The sequence below is a fragment of the Lagenorhynchus albirostris genome, chromosome 14 (genome assembly GCF_949774975.1).
Source record: "Lagenorhynchus albirostris chromosome 14, mLagAlb1.1, whole genome shotgun sequence".
Taxonomy (NCBI): Eukaryota; Metazoa; Chordata; class Mammalia; order Artiodactyla; family Delphinidae; genus Lagenorhynchus; species Lagenorhynchus albirostris.
In genome coordinates this window covers 82,610,266-82,619,940 of record NC_083108.1, presented here as the reverse complement: position 1 = coordinate 82,619,940, position 9,675 = coordinate 82,610,266, and the positions used below count along the sequence as shown (strand labels likewise).

The 9,675-nt window shown below is 46.3% G+C and overlaps 1 long non-coding RNA gene across 1 annotated transcript; it reads right to left on the bottom strand.

Annotated features, from left to right (window-relative positions):
• Positions 1 to 1,035: 1,035 nt before the first annotated feature.
• Positions 1,036 to 5,534, bottom strand: LOC132504408 (uncharacterized). The gene is made up of 3 exons (XR_009534872.1): positions 5,430 to 5,534; positions 3,318 to 3,443; positions 1,036 to 1,621 (listed from the first exon to the last, which is right to left on the bottom strand). It is a non-coding gene; the product is annotated as an uncharacterized LOC132504408 (long non-coding RNA).
• Between the last annotated feature and the right edge of the window lie 4,141 nt (positions 5,535 to 9,675).

The window sequence follows — 9,675 nt, the reverse complement described above, 5'->3', positions numbered from 1 at the left end:
AGACTCACTGTTCTGGGGGCCCCAGTTAAGCAAGTTCGACCCCTTGTAGCAGAACCCAAGCCCCCTGCCCTAGCTGGCAACCTCGGCCCTGCCTGCGAGGAAAGACCCATCTCAGTGCTCAGAGCTGGATCCACAGTTGATCCCGGCTTTGGTCCTGCCTGTTCTCCTGAGCCATCAGGCTGTGATTCCAGTCTTACGGGGGCGGGGGTAGGGTGAGGCTTGGCCCTGGAAGGGCCCCCATCTCCCCTCTCCACGGTGGCTCCCGGTACAAAGCTCCCTTTGATTCTCCACAGCCTGGTTTTCTGGTTTTTTAACAGGAGGTGGGGATTTTTTTTTTTCCTCCTCTGGCAGCATGGTGCTGAAATGTTTACACTCGAGGGGTAGAGGAAAGGGGTTCTGCTCTCCTTCAGTGCCTTCAGACATTCCCGGGAGGAAATGAAGTGAAGGGAGATCAGAAAAGGCTGCCTCTGTTCAGAGCCTAGTGGGAAAAGCACGCCATGAACAGCGTGCTCTCACTTGGTCTCCATAGGTCTGTGGTGAATCTATACCCACTAATGTAGGACCAGAAAGGGACAGGGACCAGGAGAAGACACAGCAGCCTGACAGCAAGGTTCACATGCCAGCGCCTCCACTTCCTGGCTGGCTCTGAGCCTCAGTGTTCTCATCTGTGAAATGGGAGCAATGGCGGTACCTACCGTGAGGGCTGCTGGGAGGCTAAATGTGCTCACTGTGCCCAGTGAGCAGCAACCACACAGGGAGCGCTCAGTAAAGCATCACTTCGTGTGTGAGAACGGGCACCACTTGGGTAGATGTTACATGCTCTCAACTGAATACTGGGAAGAAAAACATTAGAAGGGGAGGGACAGAAGTAAGAAAGTAGAGCGCGAAGGAGGGAGGGAGGGAGGAAGGGGGAAGGGGTCCTTCCCATGCAGATGCCCATCAAAGGGGTGCCTGGGGCAGGGGTTGGGGGGGTGGGGGGGCTGATAGAATGTCCGTCACAACTACACACTGTCCACCCAGCTTCCTTGAGGGCCGTCCCCAGTGTGGAGAGGGGAGTTCCATACACCAAGAGCAGAAAGGCCACTTTTCTTCCCATTTAAAAAAAATTGCCATAAAATACACATGACATAACATTTACCTTGTAAATCCTTTCTAGGTGTGCAGTTCAATGGCATTCACACATCCACCTGTCGTGTAACCATCACCACCGTCTATTTCTTTTTGTCATCATCGCAAACAGAAACTCTGTCCCCATTAAGCAATAACTCCCCATTTTGCCCTCCCCCAGCCCTCGGCAACCTCTAATCTACTTTCTGTCTCTATGAATTTACATATTTGGGGTATTTTATGTAAATAGAATCATACAGTTTTTGTCCTTGGGGTCTGCCTTCTTTCACAGGACATGATGCTTTCAAGGTTCATCCATACTGTAGCACGTGTCAGGGCTTCAGCCCTTTTTATGGCTGAATCATATTCCACTGCATGGACCACATTTTGTTTATCCATCCGTCCGTCAATGGACATGTGGGTTGTTTCCACTTTTTGGCTGTTGTGAAAGGAAGGCTGTACCGCTGAACACTTCAGCATTCTCGAATCCCCAAATGGTGTGTTGGCTGGTTTCCTACAATGCACACAAGGATGAATTTATTTCTGATCCCCAGAGAAAGCTGCCTCTTCGTGAATAAGCATGACATGCCTGGGACAGGACGAGAGCCAACAGCTTGGGGAAAACAGGAGTGAACCATGAAGACAGGTGTCAGGGAGAAACAAGGCGTGTTGGGGAGTTTGGGGCCTGGGGCTGCCTCGGAGATGTTTATATTCTGAATTCCAAATGCCTGGAATGATTTCTGAATATCAGCTCCTTGGAGAGAGGGAAAGAGGGGTCTCTGAGTAAAAGACTTGAAAAATATTTAGCTCACTGTCAGAACGGAGGACCAGGGAATTGTGCTGGGGTGGGGGGGGTGGGGAGGGTGAGGGAAAGGAAAGGATGGAGATCAAATTTCAGGCTGGTTTCAGCTTTATCTTCTCAGCAGTGCGACCCAAAGCTGGGTTATTTGGTGCTAAGAGATTTTATCAATATGGAGGGACCGACCTGAGGCTTTGCCCTTGAAAAGTCTCCCTCCTCCGAAGAATTCAGTGCCTCGTCTGCTTTACTTGCTTTGTGTCCCTCCATCTCTCCCAATCCTGTTCTCTCTTCTGCATTTTTCCCCTCTCATTTCTTTTTTTTTTTTTTTTTTTGCGGTACGCAGGCCTCTCACTGCTGCGGCCTCTCCCGTTGCGGAGCACAGGCTCCGGACGCACAGGCTCAGCGGCCATGGCTCACGGGCCCAGCCGCTCCGCGGCACGTGGGATCCTCCCGGACCTGGGCACGAACCCGTGTCCCCTGCATCGGCAGGCGGACTCTCAACCACCGCGCCACCAGGGAAGCCCCCCCTCACATTTTTGTCCCGCTGTATTTCTAACCTCACCGTGTCACTTTGTTGAGGCGTGTCCCTTGTACATGGCGTGCAGTTGGATTTCGTTTCTTGAATCAGCGTCTGTCCTTGTGTGGCTGAACCAACTTGTGTTTATTTTTACAACGAATACACACTATCTCCCTTCTCTCCTCTTGTTTTAGGTTCTGTTTCAGTCAGCCTTGCAATTTCTACTCTTTAATACCCTTTATCTACGGATACTACTGTCTTCTTTTTCCCTCTAGTGATGTGAAAGATGTCAAACGGTTTTGGTTACACTAATGTCAGCCTCTAAATGAAGAGGATTCAAGTCTCTCTGTAATTATCAAGATCAGGAATGAAACGGTCTCTGTAAAACGAGACGAAGAACATTAAACTAGTTTCCACTTTCTGCTGCCAGTTCCCAGCTTTTGTCTGTATGTAAACTGTGATTTTAGAATATTATTTCTATTTTCAAACATAATGAGATTTTCTTTCAATGACCATTTTTGACCAACATATGTGATTTTGTTGGCGGCCGTACTTTTGCCAGTTACTTAGATCCTGTCATCCATCTCTACCGACATCCTCTTATCTGTTTATCTTTTCCTTCTGCAATCTGGGCAAACCCTTGTTCATTCTCTGTCTCAGATGCTGTCTCTCCTTTGATTTCTCCAAAACACTGGTTTTTATTTAAATTTTTTTCTATTTTTGGCCACACTGCGCAACTTGCCGGATCTTAGTTCCCCGACCAGGGATTGAACCCAGGCCACAGCAGTGAAAGCACTGAGTCCTAACCACTGGACTGCCAGGGAAGTCCCGCCAAAACACTGTTTTAAATAGTCATCGTAGTTTCCCTTTTCTTAAAACGTCCCCTTCTCTTACCCAGATCACTTTTTGTCATTTTGGTTTGTTGTCTCGCTTGTTATCTCTTCTCGTCAAGACTGTGGTCCTGTGAGTTATGCTAGAGGTTGGATTTTTTTTCCTGTAGGCCAGTGGCTCCAAAGGCCTCTGAGGACGAGAAGGACACAAGTGACTTGTGTTTTACAAAGCACTGGGGCTGCAGTGGCGATGCACACTTCAAGGAGAGGAGAGGTAGCTGGTGCGGGAGCGGGACCAGCTGGGAGGCTGCTGAAGGGAAGGACATTTTATTCTGCCCCCACGTGATTTTGTCAGAAAAATCACACCCGCTCCCAAACCCCTGTAGAGTTATCCTTTGTTTTTCTGCGGTACGCGGACATCTCACTGTTGTGGCCTCTCCTGTTGCGGAACACAGGCTCCGGACGCGCAGGCTCAGCGGCCATGGCTCACGGGCCCAGCCGCTCCGCGGCATGAACCCGTGTCCCCTGCATCGGCAGGTGGACTCTCAACCACTGCGCCACCAGGGAAGCCCTATCCTTTGTTATTTTTAAGTCTTAGTGCATTAGTACAATTATCATCTGATAAACGTTTATCACCTTGTTTCATTTTTCAACATAAAGTCCCAGGCAAAAATCCTCCTCCTCTGCTCTTCTCTATTAAATTTGCTTCCTGGCTTAAGGAGATGACCTCAAGCAACTTGTATTGATACTGGTTTTCTTCGGCTAACAAGAAACTGACAACAACCATAATAGTAGCTGAACTTTTTGAGCACTTTTTACGTGTAAAGCATGATTCCAAGTGCTCGACCTGTATCAATTCATTTAAACCTCAAAACAATCCTATGAGGCTAAGGTTACACCCATTTCACAGATGGGGAGACAGAGGCACCAAAAGGTCACACAGCTTGAATGCTGCAGAGCTGGGATTCCAAGCTAAGCAGCCCCCGTTCTTAACCAAGAGAACAAACTGTAGAGACTAAACGCCCAACGCATATTAACTCTACGTCGTGTTTAATGTGTTGCTGTGGGTCCTCCCCTCATCCCCAATACCACCTCCTGGCAACGGTCCCGTGGGTGCCTCTGAAGGAAGGTTGCCAGATAATACAGGACGCCCGGTTCAATTTGAATTTCAGATAATCAATGAATACTTGTTTAGTTTAAGTGGGTCTCGACTTGTGGACATTTGGGTCGTTTCCAGTGTGGCGCTATTAGGCGTAAAGGTGTAAGCCTTTGTGTGGATATGTTTCCATTTCTCTTGGGTGAACGCCTACCAGCGGGACTGCATCCCGACCAGCTGAGAACAGGCGTTCCAGCTGCTCACATCTTTTTAACATTAATCGCTCCAGTGGCTGAGAAATGGTGGCACCTTTGACTTCTGCCCCACCTACCTCCTTCCCCTGCCTCCCAGCCCTACTCAGTACTTCAGCAATTTGATAGCTGGATTCTTTGAGTCTCACGTCCACCCAAACACAGCCCATCAGGAACAAATACAGAGGGTTAGAGGGCAACCTGGGCTGCTCAGCGGAGGAAACATTAGTGCGTCCGCTCTCGAGATGAAGGATGTGCAGAAGGAAATACCTAGACCTTTTTATTTTATGCCGGTGCTCAGGGAGTTGGATTCTCCTGGGAGGTAAGCTCTGGAATGAGCCCAAAGCGATGCAGCTTGAGTGTGTGTCAGACACTGGTCTGTGTCGAAGGGGAAAGAGGATGCAGAGAGAAACGGCACGCCCCACTCCCGCCTCAGGGCGCAGACTCAAGTGTGAGGGGCACACTCCCTGCTGGCCCTGGTGCTGCCCAGCCTCTCCCCAGTCACTGGGCCCCCTCTGTTCTCTTCCAACGATAATGAAGCTGGTGTTTACTGAGCACCTGTTTACAGCCCGGTGCTCTGCTCAGGGCTTCAAGTCCGAGATCTCACTTAATCCTCTTCGGCCCCTGAGATGGGTACTGTTATTGTCCCAACATACAGAGGAGGGGAAGGGAGGCATGGCGTACCGTAAATGCCCAAGGTTATACTTGGCCAAGGTCATCCTGCCAGGGCGGGGCATTCTGTCTCAAATCTCCTTCCTTAGCCATTTCCATGCTCTGCGTGTCCACCTCACCTTCCTCTCTAGGGACCCCAACCTCTCCTGCCTCTTACCTCGATGGAGGTCGTGGTACCAGTTCAACCCGTTATGGAGGCAAAGCTTTTGTCCCAGAGCTGATGTGACAGTTCCAGCATGATCAATATTTTGCCTGAGATAGGTCACCGGGGGCGAGAACCCAGGGTCTCAGGGTCTGTGCCTGCGAGGACGGGGCCGAGAGTTGAGGTTCCTCACGCCACCCACCTGGGAAGATAGGACCACAGAGGCAGATTTTCAGTAAGATGAGGGTTGACTTTGCTGTCTACCAAACTGGGCAACAGAAGCAGGATGGAGGGCCAGCATTCAGAGATGTGTGCTAGAGACCAATCAATGTCCTAGGGAAATGGTGGCGTTCCTGTGGGTCGCTCTGGCCGACCACAGAGAAGCCAGTGAAAGATGGGAGCAGAGACGGGGCCGGTTAAAAGCGAGACCGTTCCTGCCTACATCCACTCCCTAACCCCCTAGTTTTCCACACTTGTGGGGCCTTATTTCTGTTCTTGGAAACATTCCAGAATCCTCCCAAGCTGGGTCAGTGCATCACGTGATGCCTCCTGCCTTAATCTGCTCTCCAAGGAGACCCGGTTAGAGCCACACTTTCCTCCCTGTTCCCTTTCTCAGGTGCTTTAGCTGCTCGGTCAGTAACTTACTCCACAGTACCTAGCTGTGTTGTTTATAAAGGCCAGCCTGCTCGGGGATCTCTATTCATTGGTTCACCATGAAGCCTTTTACAAGAGAACTGGAAAGAATTTCTTGGAGGGAAAAGGGGTGGGGGCAGAGTCATAGTAAATTTAAGTGGAGGTCCCTCCCCCAGCCCCCTCTCCTTTTCTTCATTCCTTAGGCCATTAAAAGCACTAAAGACTGCATGTTTCTGAGCAGTCTTTCTTAGTTATGGGCCCAGGGCCAAGGGGCGTGCGGCAGATTTTCCCTTATAAATTACTGTATTTTAACATAGACAGTGAACTGAACACGGTGGAGCTGCCGCGCTCGCTGGGTCTTCCATGCAGCGTTTGTAACTTAAGATTTTATAAAGGGTTGGAGCAAATTCTTAGTTAATAAGGGTTGGAATGCAGCAGAAACGACTCAGACTGCAGGCAAAATGGCAACTCGGCAGCCGGAAAAGAAATGAACATCAGGTTCTCAATCCTGTTATGTTTTCTTTTTTTTCTTTTCCCCATAGGCTGTTACAAGATCCTGAATATGGTTCCCTGTGCTATACAGCAAGTCCCTGTATTTTATCTCTTCTATATACAGTCATTTGCATCTGCTAATTCCAAACTCCTAATTTATCCCTCTCCCACCTCACTTTCCCCTTTGGTAACCGTAAATTTGTTTTCTAGGCCTGTGGGTCTGTTCCTGTTTCATAAATAAATTCACTTGTGTCAGGTTTTAGATTCCACCTATAAGTGATATCATATGGTATTTGTCTTTCTCTGTCTGACTTACTTCACTTAGTATGATCATCTCTAGATCCACCCAGGTTGCTGCAAATGGCATTATTTCATTCTTTTTTAGGGCTGAGTAGTATTCCACTGTATATATATACCATATCTTCTTTATCCATTCATCTGTTCATGAACACTTTCTTTATCCCTGTCCAAACTACATAGTTAACCCACATTTGCCTCATTGTTTTCCTTGATCATGTTTCAAAAACCCAAACACCTCAACCCTATAAAGTAGGAAGCAACCCTATGAAGCACTATGTCTTGATGGTCAAAATGTGGTTCTGAGGACAAACCTTTCAGCTTCACAATCTCTTCTCTGTAGTCTATTAGCTTTAAGACTTCAGGTGTGTTACTAAGAAGACTCAGTGTCCCCAGCTGTAAAATCAGTCGATTTGGTTATAGAAGCCTGAACTAAGACAGCAGTTTTTCTCAAACTTTTCATCATGACTCACATTTGGGAAACTCTATATCTCAAACCAGGCGGCACACACAGACACACACAGACACACACACTCACATACACACACATTCCTGATATAAAAGTTTCATGAATCCATGCTTAGTCTTACTATGTGTGATGCACTCTAATACTTTGTCTCCTCGTCCCCTTTCTTCATGGCACAGCGGACTTGGGCTCACTAAATTGATTTCAATCCTCTTCAATGGGCACCACCCTCATTTTGAAAAAATAACTGCCCTAGAGAAACTAGGAGACACGGATAAGAGTATTCCTAGCAGCTTTGTTCGTGATAGGAAAACAAACCAAAGCACTGTAAACCAAACCAGGGAACGGCTTAAGTATCCACCAACAGGAGGATCGATAAATACCTGATACGACATTCAAACAAGGGGCTATTATACTTAGTGAAAATGAATGAACTAACATAACATGTATCAACGTGGATGAACTTACAAAGACAATACTGAGTCAAAGACACAAGTCATGGAAGAATGGATACAGTACTATATATATATAAGCATATATATGTACATATTATATATGTATATATATAATAATATGTATATATATATATATATGCTTAAACACATACAATGTATAGTGTTTAAGGAGATATTCATCCATAGGTAGAAATGTTTAAAAAAATGCATAGGATTAACTAACACCAATTTCAGGATAATTGTTAACTCTGGTGAGACACCAGGGTTTCAGTTGTTTGTTTGGTGATGTTTTCTTTCTTAAGCCAGTGGCAGGCATGTGGCTTTTGTTATATTCATCTTGAAATCTTCTTAATCATCTCTAGTTTTAATTTTTTCAAAAATCAAATGAAAGATAACAGGATTGAGAAGCAACCTAAGTGTCCATTGACAGATGAATGGATAAAGAAGATGTGCTATATATATACAAGGGAATATTACTCAGCCATAAAAATGAAATATTGCCATTTGTAGCAACATGGATGGATCTAGAGTTCATCATACTAAGTCAGACAAATATCATATGATAGCACTTATACGTGGAATCTAAAAAATAATACAAATGAATCTATTTACGAAACAGAAACAGACTCACAGACATAGAAAACAAACTTATGGTTACCAAACAGGAAAGGGAGGGAGGAGGCATAAATTAGGAGTTTGGGATTAACAGATACACACTGTTATATATAAAAACAAGGATTAACTGTATAGCACAGGGACCTATATTCAATAACCTATAATGGAAAATAATCTGAAAAAATATATCTGTATAACAGAGTCACTTTGCTGTATACCTGAAACTAACGCAATATTGTAAATCAACTATACTTCAATAAAAAAATTAAAAATAAAAGAAAGTTCCTTCTTCCCTGGAAAGAAGAAGGAAGAAACGATACAGTTGTAGTGCGTTGTGAGGAAATGCAGATTCATTGTTTGTCTACATTTACCCAACAAACAAACAAACCAAAAAGGAAAGTAAGTCTGTTAGAAAAAAACATAAAATGCATCCCAAGAAATGCCTTTTTTTAAAAAAAATTAATTTATTAATTAATTTATTTTTGGCTGCATTGGGTCTTCGTTGCTGCATGCAGGCTTTCTCTAGTTGTGGCGAGCGGGGGCTACTTTGTTGCGGTGCGCAGGCTTCTCATTGTGGGGGCTTCTCTTGTTGCAGAGCACGGGCTCTAGATGCGTGGGCTTCAGTAGTTGTGGCATGCGGGCTCAGTAGTTGTGGCTCACGGCTGTAGAGCACAGGCTCAGTAGTTGTGGCGCACGGGCTTAGTTGCTCCGTGGCATGTGGGATCTTCCCCGACCAGGGCTCGAACCCGTGTCACCTACATTGGCAGGCGGATTCTTAATCACTGAGCGACTAGGGAAGTCCCAAGAAATGCCTTTTTAATGATTCACCTTTGAACATCAACATCATAACTCCTGTATTAGTTTCCTAGCGCTGCCACAATGACACACTAAGTGGTTTAAATAACAGAAATTTATCGTCTCACAGTTCTGGAGGCTAGAGGTCTGGGATCAAGGTGTTGGCAGGGCCCTGCTCCCACTGGAGGTGCCAGGCTCCTGTCCTGGCTTCTGGTAGTTCCTGGGCTTGTGGCAACTAACTTCAGCCTTCACAGGGCCATCTCCCTGTTTGCATGTCTGTGTCCAAATTCCCCTGTTTATAAGGACACCAGTCATATTGGATTAGCACCGCCCTACTCCAGTATAACTTCACCTTGACTAATTGCATCTGTAAAGACCGTACTTCCAAATCAGGTCCTATTCTGAGGTGCTGGGGGTTAGGACTTCAACCTACGAACCTGGGGAGAGGGACACAGTTAAGCCATCACAACTTCTCTTTACTATAGAATGATACAGTGTCGACTTCAAC